Source organism: Cynocephalus volans, chromosome 7 (genome assembly GCF_027409185.1).
Source record: "Cynocephalus volans isolate mCynVol1 chromosome 7, mCynVol1.pri, whole genome shotgun sequence".
NCBI lineage: Eukaryota > Metazoa > Chordata > Mammalia > Dermoptera > Cynocephalidae > Cynocephalus > Cynocephalus volans.
This window is the reverse complement of record NC_084466.1, coordinates 6,975,931-6,995,719: the sequence shown is the minus strand read 5'-3', so window position 1 is coordinate 6,995,719 and position 19,789 is coordinate 6,975,931. Positions and strand designations below refer to the sequence as shown.

The window sequence follows — 19,789 nt, the reverse complement described above, 5'->3', positions numbered from 1 at the left end:
TTTAGCTTTTTTATGTTTACTGTGCAAGGTCTATTTATTCATTTATTCAACAAACGCTCTTTGAGAGTCTACTTTGTGCCAGGCATTGTGCTTTATGTTGGAGAGAACTCGGTGAGCAAACCAGCAACAACAGTATCAGAAAGTTGTGGTTGTGGCCTTCAAGGAGCTTACGATTTAGTAAGAGAGATGGATATCAATGAAATTGATTGTAATGATGAATGTAAAGTTAACAGCTGGGGTGTTTCCAAGAGGAGGGACATGGTTCCATAAGAATAAATAATAGGAAGAATTGCTTAATCAGGGAAGTCAGGAAGGCCTTCCTGAGGGGGATGAGTCTAACTGCGCTTGAAAGGAAGAGTGGTGGACCAGATGATCAGGGAGTGACAGGAAGCAGAAGGTTGGGAGGGGGACAGCTCTTTGACTCAGCCACAATCCACAGAGCCCCAAGTTTCTCTTTATCACAATAGTCTGGTAGATCTAATACTATTAGATAGAATTTAATAATTTTCTAGATAATCTTTTTTCCCGCAATTACAAGAAAGATAAAATTTTATTTATCTGGCATATTGTATGAATGCTTCTGTTTGTTTTGTCTTATTGGGAAACTACTTTGGTAAACTTTATTGATGTAAAAGACTAAGCTATAACCCAGGGAACAAACTGGAGCCAAGACTAAGGCTGATGGGATGAGCTGAATTGCTGAGTATGGAGCAGACCTCCTGGGCACTATTCTACCTCTGCCATGCTGCTTGCTGAATAGCCTTGGGCAAGTTATTTTATCTCTCTATGTCTCAGTTTCTCAATTTCATGTACAAAGGTACGTGGCACAAACTGCACCAGGAGAGGTGCTGGTGTGGGCGCAGAGGGACAGAGACAGGGAGGGAGGGAGACAGACCCTGCCATGCTTTATAGCCCTCATTAAGGATTTTAACCATAATCATAACTAAAAGCAAATGAAATATTTTAGCGGGTGGTGTAAGCAGTGTGGTTAGTTTTGTTGGGGGAACCATTTGTGCAATTGGGCACGGAAACCTCTAGATCACAGTGCCTGTTACCTGTGAAAGGAAAGAGGGGAGAGGCAAGCCAAATTGGGCAGAGGGAGCCTCGGACCATGGCATAGATATGACAAATTGTCACACGACCCTGTGGGGAGCAGTCTTAGTTAGCTCAGGATGCTATAACAAGATACTGTAGAATGCTGGCTTAAACAGCAGAAATATATTTTCTCACAGATCCGGAGACTGGAAGTCCAAGATAGGGTCTTAGCATGGTCGGGTCTCGGTGAGGGCCCCCTTCCTGTTATGTCCCCACATGGCCTTTCTTAGGGGCTTGCATGCAGAGAGAGTGACTGAGTGCTCTGGTATCTCTTTCTCTTCTTACAAGGGCACTAATCCCATCCTGGACCCTCACCCTCATGACATCATCTAACCCTAATCACCTTCCAAAGGCCCCACCTCCAGGTACTTTCACACTAGGGATTAAGGCTTTAACATATGAATTTGGGGTAGACACAAACACTCAGTCCATAGCAGCAGCCCCATAGCAAAGACCTTTCCCTAGCAGAATCCTGCGTGCAGCAGAGTCACCAGGACCAGGTGCCCCTGTGTGGCTGGCTCATGGCTGGTAGCTGCCAGAGTGTGTGGCCTGGGTCAGAGCTGAGGTGGGTCCTGAGAGTACCACTGTCTCCACAACTTACCCAACAAGTTCCTTCCTGAAGGAGCACCAAGGGGTGGACCTCCACGGCCGCCATTCCAGACAAAGGAGAACCACTGGGACCAACTAGCAGAGCTTTATTTTGCGTGATGACAAAAAACCGCATTCTCACATATTACAAAAGGTATCTGTGGAGTGTGCAAAGTGCCCTTTCTCATTGAGAGGATATGGCACACACAAAGCTTCTCTCAAAAATCTGCAAAATTATAATCTGATACAACAGAAAATTTTGGTACTTTGAGTAATAGATGTCACATCCAAATTGATATTTACCAGACTTAGCGTGATAATAATTGGATGCTTTTTGCTTATTTATATTTCATATTTTAGTTGTTTTCTAGTAAGTAAAAATATTTGCATATTTTTAATAATAGTAGAGAGAAAGGAAATTTAAAATGTTGTCAGTAAAAACCTGTGAAAAATGATGCTTGTCACAATTCAAGTCCATTGACTGTATAACTTAAAACTTAGTTTGTGGAGGATAAACATTAATAAAATAATAAAATACAAATTATATGCTTCCCATTGTAGCGCTTAAAGTAGATGACCTCATTGATTTCCAAAAAGAAAGCCTGGATGCATAACAGACCATACTATTGGTGTTCATTGATAATATTGATAAAATTGATGATAAAATTGATAAAATTCATTGATAAATATTATTTTAAGAAGATGATTAGCAAATTAATGCAAAATTTGAAGTATTTTTTTATTTTGAAAATTTCAGCCCTAAGTCTGATGGTTCCCTGACTCTCAGCAGGTGACTGTCAGACCAGCTGAGCTGTGCTGAGTGTGCCTCTGGCTGCCCAAACACTCTGGCCTCCGCAGGGTCTCTGTCTCTGGGCATTGCGTTTGGGCTGCCCCGGGGAAGTCACTTACTCTCCCTAAATTGGAAATGACAGTATTTGGTCTGTTCATCTCACAGGGGTTTTGAGGATAAAATGGGGAGCCCAGGAAGTTCAGCTGAATGACATCCTTTGGATACAGACGCTGGCTGCAGTCCAGTCTGAGCTCCTCTGCCTTCTTGGACCCTGTCATTTGGACACCTTGCAGCCTGATGGCCCTGACCCTGCCCAGACCTGTTGTTGCCCAGCTGCACCAAGACCGGTTCCTGAGAAAGTCCTAATTCCCATTGCTGGTAAAAATGGAAAGATATGATGATGAGAAAACGCTGTGAGAAACTGAGTCTCGGGTGCTGGGGAGGGCACCTGTCCAGATGCGAGCTCCAGAGCCACTCATCGGGGAAGATACAGCATGGCCCATGAGCAGAGTGTCCCGTGAAAGGAAGAGGGAGGTCGCATGGCAAAGGACTGGCCAGGCAGTCCCGGAGCCCTCACGGACACTCACTTCACCTGGATTCTCGCATTTCATCCTCCATGGCCTGATGAGGTAGGAACCATGCTGCTTCTCACCAGGAGAGAAACAGAGGTTCTCAGAAGTTGAGATATTTGCCAATGTCATACAGCTAAGAAATGTCAGAGCCAGGATTTGATCCCAGCCGTGCATATAGTCACAGCAGAACAGTGCTGGCGGGGGCTTCAGAACCGGGACTCCTGGCAGGGAAGAGTCACCCGACTTTCCATCCATTCCTGTATTTTTCATTTAGGAGAGCCAGGATAGTATAGTGGTTATAGGTTTAAACATGCCCCTTCAGAATTCACATGCTGAATGCCTAATCCTCAGAACCTCAGAATGTGACCCTATTTGGAGATAAAGTCTTTACGGAGGTAACGGAGGTAAAAGGAAGTCGTGGGCGTGTGCTCTAATCCAACATGACTTGAGTCCTTAGAAAAAAGGGATATCTGGACACAGACACACAAAGAAGGAAGAAAATGTGAAAAGACAGGGAGAAGACAGCTGTCTACAAGCTGAGGAGAGAGGCCCAGAGCAGGCCACTCCCTCACGGCCTTGGAAGGAACCAGCCCTGCCACCATCTTGATTTTGAACTTCTGGCCTCCAGAACTGAGACAGTGAATTTCTGCTGTTTAAGTCACACAGTTTGTGATATTTTTTTACAGCAGCCATGGCGAACTAATGCAGCGGCAAAAAGCATGAGTTACAGAATCATGAATCTCTTTGCTTTGTGCCTATGAGCGAGTCATATAGTTTCTCTGTGTCTCAGTGTACTCCTCTGTAAGACAGGGCTGGACGTACCTCATAAACATGTCACAAAGATGAGATGTGAAGCATGCAGATGGTGCCTGGCATGGAGGAGAACTACCTGATGTTCCTTAATACTGTGTCATATCTGCAGGTGCATCACTGCCTGCATTTCCTCCCCCATGGGATGCATGTCACCGTGGGACACATGAAGATGATGGGGGACTTTTGTTCACCATAGTGACACCATGGTAGATTGGGTGACACTGTTGACCTCTCCTTTTTCATACAAGTGGGACAGGTTGTATAGTAGGGGACCTTTTTTGCTTCCATGGATGAGAGCTTTATTCAAACTGGGGAAGAAGAGGAGAGAGTAATCACTTATTTTGGACTTATCATATATTAGGTATGCTACTTTTCTAGGGCTGCCATAACAAATTACCACCCACTAGGTAGCTTAAAACAACCAAAATGTATTCTCTCACAGTTCTGGAGGCCAGAAGTCTGAAATCAAAGGGTCACCCAGGCTTCTCTCCCTGTGAAGTCTCTGGAGGATGATTGTTCCTTGTTTCCTCCAGCTTCTGGAGGGCCCCAGCTGCTCTCTGGCTTGTTTCTCCATAACTCCAATCTCTGCCTCCATCTTCACATGGTCTGCTCGCCCCTGTGTCCACGTCTTCTCCTCTTCTGTCTCTTATAAGTCACTTGCCATTGAATTTACGGCTCACCTGGGTATTCCAGGGTGATCTCATTTCAAGATCTTTAACTTCATTACATCTGCAAAAGCCCTTTTTCCAAATAAGTTCACATTCAGTGGTTCCAGGGGTTAGAAAGTAGATATATCTTTTTGGGGGGCCACCATTCAACCTACTGCACCAAGTATTTTACACAAAGTATTTAATTAAGTCTTTATAACAGCTCTACAATATCTCCATTTCACAGATAAAGATACTCAGAAAAAGAGGCTGACTACGTTACCCCAGGACAGCGGCAGAGCTAGGATTAAAATAGCAGTATTCTTGACCTATGGGTCATGCCTGACCTCTAGCCGTGCTTTGAATTAAGCAAACTGTTTAGAGCCCTCTATGGAGTAGAACCTCGTTTTAGGCTGTAGGCACCCCTACACAAGGGTTACATATGAGAATGAAGGGAAAAAGGGAAGAACTGAGCTCGTGCTTTCTTCAAAAGATACCAGCTGCACGAGGAATATAATCTGCTTTGAAACTGACAGTTTTACGTTCCTGCATCATGCTCGTGTTCACAATGTGGACGTTCACTTCTAATATTTAACTTACAGCTGGTAGGAAAAATCTTTGAACTATTCTCAAGGTTTGTGCCAAGTATATTAAAATTCAAAGGCAGACAAAAAATTGTCATTTTTCTCAGCAGATTTTCCCCTTTTGCGTTATTGCCTAGTTTATTCACACTTGGACAAAGATGTTCTAACAATGCTAAGTTTTGTGTTTTTTTTTTTTTTTACTGGGAAGTTCTCATTTCTCATGTTAAAAACCAAAACCAAAATCAACGTATGTGGTTTTTGGTTTGATTCCCTTGATTTTTTTTTTTTTTTTTTATCTTATGTACAGATATGTTTTAATCAGGATGTCAAAGTTCTACTCTTCTTGCCTTGGCTGGGAAATTCTGAAAAACAAAAGTAAAGAGAAAACACTAGACTTTTCAGTCTGGAGTTTGAAATACAGTTTTTCCACATCTCGGCTGCGTGACATGAGCACGTAAGTTCGGTGATTTGTGTCTCTGTTTTCTCATCTATAAAATGAAGTGTAGTGATACTTATCTCATGGGTGTCTCGTGGGAATTAAGATCCCACATGTGTGTCAGCTCGCGTGGTGCTGGATGTCGTAGGTACTCCATGCGTTCATGCGACCCCTGCCCATTTGTCCCTATTTTCTTCATTTGGTTAGTTTCCTCTGTTTTTTCTCTTTACTGAGTTTTCCATTGTTGGCAAAGAAACTTCCTCTCAAGCTGTTTTGAATTCTAGAACAATCCTTGTTATTTGGCCTTGGTTTCTCTATTTTTTAGAAAAGTCAGCCCTTTTCTTTTGACTCTGCCTTCTAAATTTTCTGTCCTGGCATCTTTATAGTTTTACTAACTCTAAAATGTGTTCCTGGGATAAAGTTTGTATATAAACACCAGGCAATTTAAGTCACTGAGTATCTGTTTCATTGCAGAAGGGGAAGGGACAAAGGAGGGTTAGAAGGAACAGTGGGCGTCTTTTATAGACTCTTTTTAACTTTTTGAGTCAATTTCTTCTCTTTCTTGTTTAAAATGCTCTTACAAATTATATGAGCTTGGGATTGGCCCAATTTTACCCTTTTGGAAAATGCTTAGCTTACCTTTAGCCCACTTTGGATGGGAATTGTTGGGAAAGAAAAGCAAATTTTTTCCTCTCTAGGTGAGACAACTTTGTCTTCTTCCCGGGAGGCGAGGACCAGGGCCACAGGAGGGATGTCCTGCCCTGGTGGTGGTGGTGGTGGTGAAGGCAGAGTGTTACGCTCTGGCCCTTTTGGCAAGGTGACTTCCAAATTTAAATTGCCTGAAGGTAGGGAAGGCTGTCCATTTTTACATATTCTCTAGGGAAGGCTGTCCATTTTTACATATTCTCTATAAGTTATATCCTTAAACTAATCCAGACACTCAGAGAGCTGTATGTTGGCCCCATGTTATGGGTTAAATTTGTCTCCCAAATGTTCATGTATTGCAAACTTGACCCACATTGTAATAGTGTTAAGAGGGTGGGAAATCCAATCATGGTAATTGAAAGGTGGGGACTTTAAGAGGTGATTAGATTGTAAGGACTGTGTCCTTGTGAATGGATTGATCCATTCATGGATTAATGGGCATGGTTCTGGTGGCTGTCGAAGAAGAGCAAGTGAGGAGGATAGCCCTCTTGCTCAGCCCATCCTCACGATGTGACACCCTGCATTGCTGTAGAGAGTCACCACCAAGAATAAGGCCCACACCAGATGTGTTCCTTGGCTCTTGGACTTCCCCGCCTCTGAGACTATAAGAAATAAATTCCATTTCTTTATAAATTATCCAGTTTCAGGTATTCTGTTAAAAGCAGCAGAAATGAACTAATATACCCCAGAATTATTCCAAAGATAATATTAGTTTTCCAGGGCTGCTGTAAGAAACTACCATATACTGGGTAGCTTAAAATAGCAAAATTTACTCTCTGACAGTTTTGGAGGTAAAATCCAAAATCAAGGCATCAGCAGGGCCAGATCCCTGCTTCTGGTGTTGCCAGCAAAACATGGAGCTCCTTGGCTTGCAGTTGCATGACTTCAGTCTTTGCCTCAGTCATCACACAGTGTCTTCCGTGTGTGTGTGTGTGTGTGTGTGTGTGTGTGTATGTATGCCTTTGTGCATGTTTCTGCCTTTGGATCTCTTCTCCTCATCTTGTAATAATACTGGTTATATTGGATTAAGGGCCCACCCTACTCCAGTATGACCTCTTCTTAATTTACATCTTAATTATACCTGCAAAACTGCACTTCCAAAAAAGGTCACATTCACAGGTACCAGAGGTGAAGACTTCAACATATCCTTTTGGGGGATGCAATTCGACCCATGAGACATGCATAGAACTAAGTTTACCAGCCTTAACAGTGACCAGCATAGAAAGTCACATACATGGGGGACAACATGAATACAGGAACATGTTGGAGGTAGAAGATCTGGATCTGAAAGCAACACCTACAGCTCAGTAGCCTGTCAGGTTCCTTGTCTATAAAAGGGAGTGTTGGGGTCTCTCCCACCTCTGTCAGATATTTGTTATGTGGTTCAAGTCACATTACTTTGTATCACATTCAAATATTCATAATCTGGCTCCAAACTAGCTTTATGGTGTCATCTTTGATTTTATCCCTCTATTTATGATTGGGGTACACAGGGCTACTTGCCTTTCCCAAAATACATCATGTGGCTGATGTCTCCACCCTTGACCATTGCAGTTTCTTAAGCCATTGGTGCTCTTGGCAGCATGCTTTCCTCCTGAGACCTTTTTACTCATTTCCTCCCATACTTACCCAGTCCAAAGAAATTGCTTCTTCAGCAGCAATTGCACAGTGAACCCAAATATGCACGTTTTCATCAGCGCATGTCAAAGTCACAGATGTGCTACCTTGGTACATCCTCTTGCTACTTAACAATGTCCTTGCTGGATTAAAATCTGATCAAATGAAATTGCCAAATGTGTAAATGTATTGTAAGTGGTAAAGCAGGAGACAAAATTATTATTATTATTATTAGACAATGCAATGTGGCACTGAATGGGCCACATGATGAAAATTATCTGTTGCTAACCTGCCACAGTGTCCCAAAATTCTGCTATTGGTGCACGGCTTATAACCTTCTGGAGACGTATCTTTTGAACGGATTGTCCACAGTTTCCTGGGAAGGACAGTGATGGAGTTTGGATGTGTTGTCCCCCCCAAAACTCACGTGGAAATCTGATCTCCAATGTGGCAGTGTTGGAAACTGATTGAGTCATGGGGGTGGGCCCCTTATGAATGGATTAATGCTCTCCCTGGGGGGGGGGGGGATTAATGAGTGAGTTCTCGCTCTATTAGTTCTCATGAGAACTCATTGCTTAAAAAGACCCTGACACCCTCTCTCTCTCTCTCTCTTGCTTCCTCTTGCCATGTGATCTGCTTGTACCCCCAGCTGCCTGTCACTTTCCACCATGAGTAGAAGCAGCCTGAGGCCCGTGCCAGATGCAGCTGTCCCAGAATTGTAAGCCAAATAAACCTCTCTTCTTTATAAATCACCCAGTCTCAGGTAGTTCTGTTATAGCAACACAAAACGGACTAAAACAGACAGCATTTATCACTCATTGTCTCCCTGTTGAGAGGTCTCTGAAAGAAGGCAGGGAAAGAAGGTAAAGTTTGAAGGGAGGAAAAAATCAGAAAATATCCCAAACAATGGGGCCCTGCGTAGCGTTCTGATTGTGCAGGCATCGTCCAGGCAGGGAGCGCCGTGGCAGCGGTAGCTATTGGGATCTCATCCTTGTGTGTGCTCCGCTGCCATACCACAACCCACTCCACAGTGAGAGCATGGCTGGATTTTGTGTCCCTCATTCTCAGCTTTCCTCTTCAGCCCCTTCTTGGAGAGCCCCCCCGGGAGCTGCTGTGTTACCGTAACAATTTTTGGTCATGATGTTGTGATTGCTAATCAAGAGCTGTGATGTATGATGAAAACTTAGCAACTGGGAAGACCTTCTGGGGATAGAATGATCACAGCCAGATCTCCACATCCAGGTCCCTTCCAGCCTCACACACGGACTATCTTCTCTCGAAAGCTGCACCAGGAGGTCAGAGCTGAGAGGCCAAGAACTTCTTTCATCCCAAGCAGGATGAGAAAACATCTTGATTCTCCCCTCAGCATAAGTCAAGGCTTTACAATGACTTACTGATTGGAGCACAGAACAGAGGCTGTCTTTACATACAAATAAAATTCAAATAAAATTCTCTTCCTATAATTCCCTGTGGTCTAGGGATATTGTGACAGCCTCTCCCAGTCTTTTCTTTCTTAATCCTGATATTTTATTTCTTTTGTCTGTTTACTGAACAGCAGACCAAATTCACTATGCTACCCGATTGTCTCCTTTTTTCTCAGTTCCACAGCTTCCTAGTAAAAGGTTTTCTACTTTAACTTTTTAGTGTGTGCTGCACACTTAGGTTGTCTGAAAATTAGAATTTTGTATGAAAGCATTTGTAGACATTTTCTTCTTACATTTTTGCATTTTTTTCTAGCTGGAAATATTCTATTTCTTCAAAAAATATGTGCAAAGTAAAAATGGAGGTACTCTTTGATATTAATGCTTTGCTTACTCAGAAATCAGCAGTATAAAAATGCTATTGCTATTGACATAGACACACATTTTTTTCCCCTTCTTTTTTATTCCTTTTACACATGGTCATGGCCTTTGCTGTATCATGGCAGAGTTAAATAAGTTTTAGGTTTTAGCCTACATCACAATGCATGCTTGTTAGGTGCTACTAAAGTCACCTTTTTGTTGCTTTATGCTAACATAGCAATTTAAACTACATAAAAAAAAAAGCCAAATTTAACACCACCACAAATAATAACCAGATTTTAAAATTCACTTTGACTTAAAGAAATCGAAAGCTTCATATGAATTTTACATGTCTTAATCTCTCTCTGACATGATTATTGTGGGTATTTAATAAGGCCAAAGAAAAATATATCTGCAAATAGTAGACAACAAAGTTAATTGCTCAATTTAGAGTGTGGCAAAAGATTACAAATCCAGTCCTGTTAAGATCTTTGTTAGGGCTTATGGGCAACAGTGTAGGGATGGTGACTGTGGCTTTTTAAACTGTTCTGTGCAGAATTTGATGTTGCTTTGGAACCAGCATCATTTATAGTTCTTGTTTCTCTCTCTGAGGTCTTCATCCACCAACCAACACTCTGTGGCAGACACTGTATAATACACACACACACACACACACACACACACACACACACACACACACACACACACACACACACACACACACACACACACATTTCATTCCACAGCCGCCTCAGCTCCTGCTTTGCATTCCTATATGGCCATGGCAGGAAAACCGAAGACTCTGAACCCTAAGCTCCTGCTGCAAAGGCTCCTCTGTTCTGAGTCCTGCCATGCGGTTTCCTTCTGTAAGACCTGGATGTGGACATGGGCAGGGAGTTTAGGTCTGCTGGCTCCCATGGCGGCGGTGACCAGCCTGGATTATCTGGGTTGGCTCAGTTGCATCATGTGAGTTTGTAAAATTGGAGAACCTTTCCCAGCTGGCCTAGAGAGATGAGACAGAAAGAGGAGGAGCAGGAGGGATTCAAAGTGTGAAAGGGACTCGACCTACTATTGCTGGCTTTGGAAGTGGTGGGGGAGGCCACTAGCTAGGAAACGCAGGTGGCCTTTGGAAGCTGCACAAAGCAGGAGGAAGCAGATTCCACTAGAGTCTCCCACAAAAAATGCAGTCCTGCCAATACCTTGATTTTGACCTGGTGAGATTAGTGTTGGACTTCTGATCTCCAGAACTGTAAATAATAAAAACGGGTTATTTAAGCCACTAAGTGTGTAGTAAGTTGTTATGGCTTGTACACTTGTGTTAAAGTTTCTAGCTATCAGTTTTTGGTCAGTAGTACTGGGTGTCTGGTTGTGGTGGTAGTGTGTCTCTGTTGGGACAGTTTGCTGCTCGGTTGGATATTCCCAGTAGACAGATTTTCTCACTACATAATTTGTGAGGCCAAGTGCAAAGTGAAGTTGTGGGACCCTTGTTAAAAATGTAGAAGAAAAAGTACAGTTAAAGATATTAAAATATAAAGCTTTTTCCTTTTCTCTGGGGTCTCTCAACTAGCTGTGATTTTTTTTTTTATTTGCTGTTTAGTAGCCTTCTAAGTAAAGAAAAATTAAAATATTAAAATATTAGTGTGAATTTTATCATTATCTTTATATTACATAACAACAGTTTTTTAATTTTTATTTTTTATTGAAAGATTGATTATACATATTTGTGGGGTACAGGGTTGAATTTCAATACATGTATACAATGTGTGATGGTCAAATCAGGGTAATTAGCATATTCATCACTGCAAAACTTAATCATTTCTCTGTGATGAGGATATTCGACTCCTCTCTTCTAGTTATTTGATAACATGCAGTAAATTGTTCATTATAGATGCCTCGCTTGACTGTACACCAATAGAACTTATTACTCCTATCTAGCTGTTTTGTGCCCATTAACCAACCTCTCTCTATCCCTCTCCCTCTGCCCCTTTCCCCCCTCTAGTAACCACAGTTCTGCTACAATGACAGTTTAAAATGTAAATATGAGAATTTAACACAAATGCAGAATCACCAAAGTTATACAATTTGTGTTTTGTAACTCATACATGCTCTCAATGGAAATACCACACAGAACTAACTCAGCTGTTTTTGTTTTGCTTCTTGCTATGTGCACTTCCTACCGACCCTCTCTAGCTCCGGCTGCAGAGTGAAGAATGACTGAAAGGATCAGGTTGCCCTTCTGTATGTTTCCTTCAGTGTCATCTTGTTCGGTGTGACTGGTTGACCCATCCAGGGAAGCAATACATGTAAGAAAGGATGTAGTAGGGCTGGCCGATTAGCTCCGTTGGTTAGAGAGCACTGTTGCAACACCCCTGTCAAGGGTTTGGATCCCCTTACCCACCAGCTGCCAAAAAAATAAAAAATAAAAAATATTACGCCTTCACTCTGTGTGGGGGGCACATTCTAGCTGAAATGGAAAGCGTGGCCTGGCTGTCAGAGCTTCACTTACTCACTGTGTACGTAACACTGACCTTGCACTTGCTCTGAGTCTCCCTGAATGACCAGGTACCCTGGACCCAGTGGGATCCTGTGTTCCTAAGGCACTGGAACCTACATGTGAATGAGGCAGCTAAGAACTGGAGAACAGGTGTATCTTGCATGTCTCTTCTACACATGCACATTCTATTTGGACTCTATTTGGACTACAAAACACAAGTTCAAAGATAAAGCCATTCAAATTTCAGGATGGGGGGAGCAGGGCTTTAACCCCAGCGTGACTGCACAGGTCCCATGGCCTTGCTTCTGCATATTTTTCTGTTAGATTATTTTTGCTGGTATAGCATCCAGGTCTGGTTCTTTGCCCTCTCAGAGATTTTGAGAGTTACCTAATGTCTTTGAATACATTTCTTTCTGTGTGAAATAGCTGGAGGAGATCCTGTTGTTTGCCCTAAGCACCATGGCCATTTCAGTCAAGCCTAGGTTAACTTGTTATGGGGTTATGTGTTGAATTGTGTCCCCTACAAAAAAGATGTTGGAGTCCTAACCCCCAGAACCTCAGAATATAACCTTATTTTGAAAGAGATCGTGAGGTTAGCTCCTAATCCAATACGACTGGTGTATTTATAAAAAAATAAATTTGTGCACAGACATTCAAGGGTTCTTCAAAAAGTTTATGGAAAAATTTACATTATCTTTTAATTCCATTTTTCCATGAACGTTTTGAAGTACCCTCCTACATAGAGGGAGGGCGCCATGTGAAGATGGAGGCAGAGATTGAGGTGATGCATGTACAAGCCAATAAATGCCAAGGACTGCCAGTAAACCACCAGAAGCCAGGATAGAGGAGCTGGGCAGATTTTCCCTCACGGCCCATAGAAGGAGCCAACCCTGCCGACACCTTGGTCTTGAACCTCTGCCTCCAAAACTGTAAGACAATACATTTTTGCTGTGAAAGCCACCCAGTTTGTGGAGCTTTGTCAAGGCAATCCTAGGAAAATAATACACCTGATATTTGTTACGTTTGAGAAACAAACTGTCAAAATTTGGGTGGGAGTTCAGATGCCCACTGCTTATAAGTCCCTCATATCTAAACAGGATGTGGTAGACAGAAAACAAATATGCTGAACTGTGAGTAAATGGATGAATGTGGTTGAGTCTTGGAAATTTAAGCAGAGATAACTGTGACAATGGTACAGTTAGCAAAGCAGTCCTTTTAATACTTAGGAAACAAGCAGGCAAAAAGAAAATGCAATAAACATTTTAAATGAATGGTTAATAGATTTGTAATATAAAGAAATGAGGCAAATCAATAAGACATCAACAGCCTAATATTTAAGTGAGCGGAAGGGCATAAACAGTTTTTAAAAGAGGAAATGTAAGAGCTAAGAAACATGAAAATGTTTAGCTGCATCAGATATAAAAGAATAAAAGTTTTACCAGTTATACCCCTTAAGTTTTATTTCTTGGCCATTTGCTCAACTAAGTGCAAATTTCCCTTGCCAAATTTTGCACATCTTTATTTAATTATGAAGATTGTATTTTTCCTTCAGATTTATTCAGTAGTACATTTTACCATGTACAATTATAATTTCCAATGGTTTAGCTTTTCGCTGAATTTTCCTACTTAAGATTTTCATTATGAACCGGATAACAGACCCTTTTGTTTATTTCTTCAGAAAGTATCTTTATTTAAATATGAAAAAGCATAAAGAAAAGAAACTTAAAAGAAACTTGTAATCACACTATGAAGATCACTGTTGTTGACATTTGAAAAATGTAATACATGCACTTAGATGGAAAGTTCAAATGCCCACAGAAAGATATAAAATAAAGGTAAAATTCTCACCTTTCCACCCTCCTCTTTTTATTTCTTCAAAGACAACCACGTCAGTTTCTTCCATATCACACAAAAATGTTTTAACAAAAATTTTATTTTTTCTTAATTCATGTTTTTAGAAAATTGTGAACAATTGTGTGAGAGAATTACAAAAGGAGATGAAGAGGCACACGTACACTAGAGACCAGAAACTCTCATGGAGAGAGAGCTTTATAATGCTTCACAATGGGGGCTAAATGTTTTCAGGGTCAAACTGGCAGGTCTGTGTATTTTCCTTCAAAATTAAGAAATGCTGTATTTTATTAAATCTCAGAAGCCATTCGGATTTTAAAATGTGGGGAGAATAAAAAACAACCTTAAAATCCAAGATCTTTTGATCCTGAAATTATGTCTCTCGGATGCTATCGTAGCAAAATATTTAGAAACGCAAATAGAGATTTATGAGTAAAGATGCTTATGGCAGTGGTAATTAAAAGTAATATAACCCAAATACCTAACTTGGATCCATATGAAGAAATATTATGTGACCATTAAAATGTTTGTGAAGAGTGTTTAATGGCCTATGTGATGATAGGGGTTTTTAAGCAAAACAAAAGTAAGACATAAAATTATATATAAAGTATGATCTCAAGTATGTAGAAAATACAAACAAAGTATGTCCATATGTTAAGAGTGATTATTTCTGAGAGGTGGTATGACGTGTTTTCCAAATTTTCTAGAGTACAGAGTGGAATAGTACTGTTAAATGAAAGTTATAGGGGTCCCTTGATTTGGACTGAGCTCCTGCACTAGGCCCCAACAGATCAAATCAAAATGGAGTTGCTCACGCTAAAGTAGGAGGCCACAAAGCCAAAGCCAAGTTAGCTGACCTTCTGAGAAATGAGGAGCAAGAGAGATAATAGCCTAATCCCCTGACAGGCCAGTTTTAGCCAGCATGACAAGGAAACCCTCTCTGCTTTAACCTTTACAAGGAAATACCTTCAAAATGACCAATCTACTTTTTGTTCCTTGTTTCTGCTTTCTTCAGCCTTTTTCTGTCTATAAATTCTCTCTGCCTTTGTGACAGAGTAAATTTTCTGAACCTCTTCTGGTTCTGAGAGCTGCCCGATTTGTGAATTGCTGTTTGCTCATATAAACTTTGTTAACATTTTTTTGTCAAAAATGTTTCTTTTATCAATATTTAATATTAATATTTAATTAGAATCAATATTTAACTTTAGGAAGATTTCTATCACAGAATTTCTCTGCACAGTCAAATCGATTACCAATAACTTTTTTTTTTTTTTGTGGCCATGGATATCCGAAGGTCAGGGCTGAAGAAAGCTTTTCTGAAGCTTGGTCCTGATCCTTGGCGGGGCTTGAAGACGCTGGCTAAAGTTGCCGAGCATAAAGCAGTTAAATTACACCATAAAAATTCAAGCCAGATGCTAATCCATCAAGCTGTTTTCCTGAAATACTGAATCTTTAATTCTAAATGTAAGCAGTAATAAATCTGAGCATCAGTTGCCTACATCACCCACAGCTCTTCAGAATTCAATCACTGTCAGGCGTCCCTGGGGAGGAAGAGTGAAATAAAAAAGCCCATCTCCTTGAGTTTTAAGAGATTCGATAGACACTGAAGAGAACCTCCCTTACTTGTGTATGCAAAGACTGTGGACAAGCAGAAGATGAGGGAGATCAAAGGCTTCCAACTTTGAAGAGGGAGAAAGCTTTCTGTTTAGCCAGGGGTAAAAGGCTATATCCAATAAGACTGCCTTTAAAAGGGACTTTAAAAGTACGGAGCAAGCACAAATCAAAAGTTTACCACAGGTACACAAACAATTATAAATATAGCTTCCTCCCTCCCCAACTTACCCTTTCTGTGTAAATAAATGATAAAATATCACCATCTTGAGTTTTCACCCCTTACTTAAGGTAAGTGAGAACACGAGTGCAGCATGGTTTGCTTGTAGTCAACTTATTTTCTCAAAAGAGCAAGGGAGAAGGGGTAGCTCAGTAGTGGAAGAAATTCTACCAAACAGACTTGCTTTTCTTATCCAAGTCATGATTTCTGGGAAGAATTTGTGTTTATGTTAAGGTCTATTTTCAGAAATGGGCTCATTTGTAAATGGTTGGACTGTGCTGAAAAATGATATATAGGACTCTCCCAAGTGCAAGGAAAAGTTGATTCAGGGTTTGAAAAGAAGGGAGTTAAAAAATGAAAACAACAGCGAAAAACCCTTTTATTGTTTTAAAACAATAGATGCAAATTTTTCAATTTTTGTAATTTAATGGCTAAGTATGAATTTAATTGTTTTAAAAGAGTTAGCACTATTTAAAAATTCCCTTTATTAAACTGGTTTTAGAATAAATTAACTTGGTTTTGAAAAAGAACTCCAAGTTCATGGGCATGTTCATGACAGGAGGAGTTTGTTACGGGAACATTCAGAGTCACGCTCGAGTTACTGAGCGCTTGTTACATGTGTGTAACGGGCCACACCATGGGTTAAAGAGAAGGGTGATTTACCAGCAGTTATAGGGCACGTTAAGTATAGTTGAGTTGACAATATTTACTTCTAAATGTTCTGCATTTGTCATAATAGCAACGGCACTCTCATTTTATTATTATTATTTTATAACTAAATGTATGACTGTTCTACAACGTGCCCTTTGCTTTTATTTAATCCTTGTAACTTTCCTACATGTTTGTTATTATCAGAGCCATTTTTTAATGAGAAAACTGAGGCCCAGTAAGGTTAACTAACATGCCCCAAATCACCTAGACGGAAAGTGAGCAAGAAGGTTCCTGAAATCAGGTTGTTTCCAGCAGGCTCATTAAGCTGGCGCGAAGGGTCAAACTGTGGGTTAGGGAAGAAGAGCTTCTTCACCGTTGCTCGAGGACATAAGATCATGTGCTTCAGAAAAAGCAGAGGATCCGCGATAAAAGGTTGTGTTGCACCTGATCAGGGTCCACAGGAGTGGACGACCAGGGCAGCCTCAGGCCGGGATGGGACATGCAGAGGATCCAGCAGCACTGGCATAGCTGACACTATGGCTCAGCTACAGCGGGCCACTGTGCATGTCCCATTCTGATGCTCGTGGGGGTGTGAGCAGGACAGAGACATGTCATACTCTGGAAAAGGCAGGTGAGGGAATGGAAATGACTAACCCATTCCGACTTTCCCTTTTCCTTCTCCCATTCTCCTGATATCTAAACCATCGTTTGCACCACTGATCTCTCCCCCTCTCTCCCTTTTCCCCTCCCTTTTTCCTTCCCTCCCTCCCTCCCTTTCTTCCTTCACCTTCTTTCTGTTCTCTGCCCACCCATGTCTGGCCTTCATCCCCTCCTTCCTTATCACTCTAATACCCCCTAACTGATTTTTCTTTTTTTGGACTCTTTTCCACCTGAATTCAGCCCCAACCCATAACACCATCTAATTAATTTTCCCAAAACACTTTGATCATGTAACCATTCTGACCTCAAAATGTTAGTAACTCCTCTGGCATGTTGGACAAAACAAAACTTTTTTTAGCATTGCATTCAGACTGGTTCTGACCTTTGCTTTCAGCTTACGTGCCTTGGTTCTGGACAAACTATTTGCTAGAAATGCCTTGACGTTTTTGATTCCAAATTTTTGTTCGTACTCTCTCATGCAGCAAAAACAAAAAAAAAAGTCTCTTTTCCTCTGTCATACCAATCAGACCAAATTTTCAAAGCCAATCTAAAACTAATCTTTACCATCAAGATGTCCCTTAATGCTCGGGTGCTTATGAGCCAGCTTGAAAAGACACTCCACTCAGTCACCAACCATAGCCAAAGCCAAGGGCAACCCTGCCCCAGCACCAACAGGCACTGCAGAGTGGGTTTGATGATGGTAGTACAGTAAGAAAGTGCTGGTGGGAAGACATGGTGAGAAAGAACACAGGCTGCTATGTGAAACAATGACAAAAATGTGGGGATGGAATGTTTTTGTGGGATTAGTGACAAGAAGGATGGAGAAAAGTTTGGAATGGGTTTGAGGTTATGAAAGATAAAGGTAGCCACAGGGAAGGGTGAGAGCTGTAAGTATAGACATAGTTGAGACTGTGAGTATTTTATTTATTTTTTTTCAAAAATCTCAGTGTTTATTTATATATTGCATATCTCAAAAAGTTTGGAAAAAAAAAGAAGTTTCAATGGGAAGTCAGTGCTCATAGACCTGCCTGTCTAGGCACTTAGGGGAAAATGAGTCTTGCTGTCCTTACAGATTGGAATTGATGGCAGAACCTCAGATGTTCCAGTCACTTGCATGGAAGTGCTACACTTGGTCTTCTCCATGACTTTCTTTATTCAGTGAAGACGATACCGATTCAATGAATGATCTTGTTCCCTCTTGAGAGCACTGGGACGAGCTATCACATACCTGCATTTTGTACAGTTTATAGCCCTCCATCACACTTCTTCATTAGCAATATTTTCCAACATTGGTGAATAGATTCAACAACTTCAAGAGCAAAAGCTTTATTTTTGAATTCTCCATTAAAAGCAAAGTGGTTTTCTGGTTTTCCATCTGCCACTTTATAAAATCTAAACTGATTAAGAGTAGCTTCCGGGTGACCTGGTTTGAACATGAACCTTTGAGGCTTCAGGTTCATTCACACCGTCAGCAATTCATTTCCAATCTGTTTCAGCCTCATCGGTAAGAGCCCAAATTCCAAGGATCTTCACGTGAATAACCTCTCCATGAGAAAGAACCTTTGAGCCTGTTTCAGAAACATCAATAGGATCATTATCTCACAACAGTTTGTACTCTTATCTTTTCGATGGCCGTCTTCTCCAGTCTGAGGGAGGCCACCCTGACTCCATACAGGACCCCTGTGAAGAAGATACTCACCACGGAGTATAGCTTGCCGTCCTTGATGTCTTGCTTAATGGAATTCGATGGCTCTTTGGGGGCGATCATATGATCCAGCAATCCCACTTCTGGGTGTTTACCCAAAAGATCTGAAATCAGTGCGTGGAAGAGACATCTGTGCTCTGATGCTCCCAGCAGTGCTGTACCCCACAGCCGAGTTACGGGACCAACCTCCACTTCAGCATTTGTCCTGCGAGGTACCTCGACAACCATAGGAAACAAATTCACATACTCATCATTTCGTGCTTTCTTTGCAGGAATGCCGTTTTCCTCTTTAAAGTCCACCTTCAGAGGGATATCACGAAAGGAGGAAATGTAGTGACCAGCGACATTCTTGAAGAGGTGGTGATCCTGTGCTGGGGCTGGTGGGTGTCCGTGCTCACGCCCCACTGGGCTGAGGCTGCAAGGCCCTGAGCGAACGACACTCCCGGCCTGTGCACAGCAGCGGCTGGTTGTCATCATTTAGTTTTTAATTAATTAATGAAAATGTTATTGAAACATTGATTATACACATTTGTGGGGTGCAGAGTTGAGTTTCAATGCATGTATATGATGTGTGATGACCACATCAGGGTAATTAGCATGGACATCATGATAAAACTTAATCATTTCTTTGAGATGAGGACATTGGATCTCCTCTCTTCTAGCCATTTGATAACATGCAGTAAATTATTGATAATTATACCTGCCTAGCTCCATTGCACACTTGTAGAAATTATTTTTCCTGTCTGGCTGTTATATGTCCATTAACCAACTCTCCATTATCCCTCTCACCCCACTTCCTACCTCTAATAACCGCAATTCTAGTCTCTCCTTCTGAAAGTTCAACTAATAATTATTATTGTCCTTATTTTAATAAACTGTTTTAAGTAACACTGAAGCAGAGGTTACCTGATTTCCACAGTAGTTGCTGGTGTATCCATCTCTGAGGATGAGGTGTAAGTTTTCCAAGGA

At 41.3% G+C, this 19,789-nt stretch overlaps 1 pseudogene; it reads right to left on the bottom strand.

Annotated features, from left to right (window-relative positions):
* Nucleotides 1-3,413: 3,413 nt before the first annotated feature.
* Nucleotides 3,414-19,294, bottom strand: LOC134381582 (inorganic pyrophosphatase 2, mitochondrial-like; annotated as a pseudogene).
* Between the last annotated feature and the right edge of the window lie 495 nt (nt 19,295-19,789).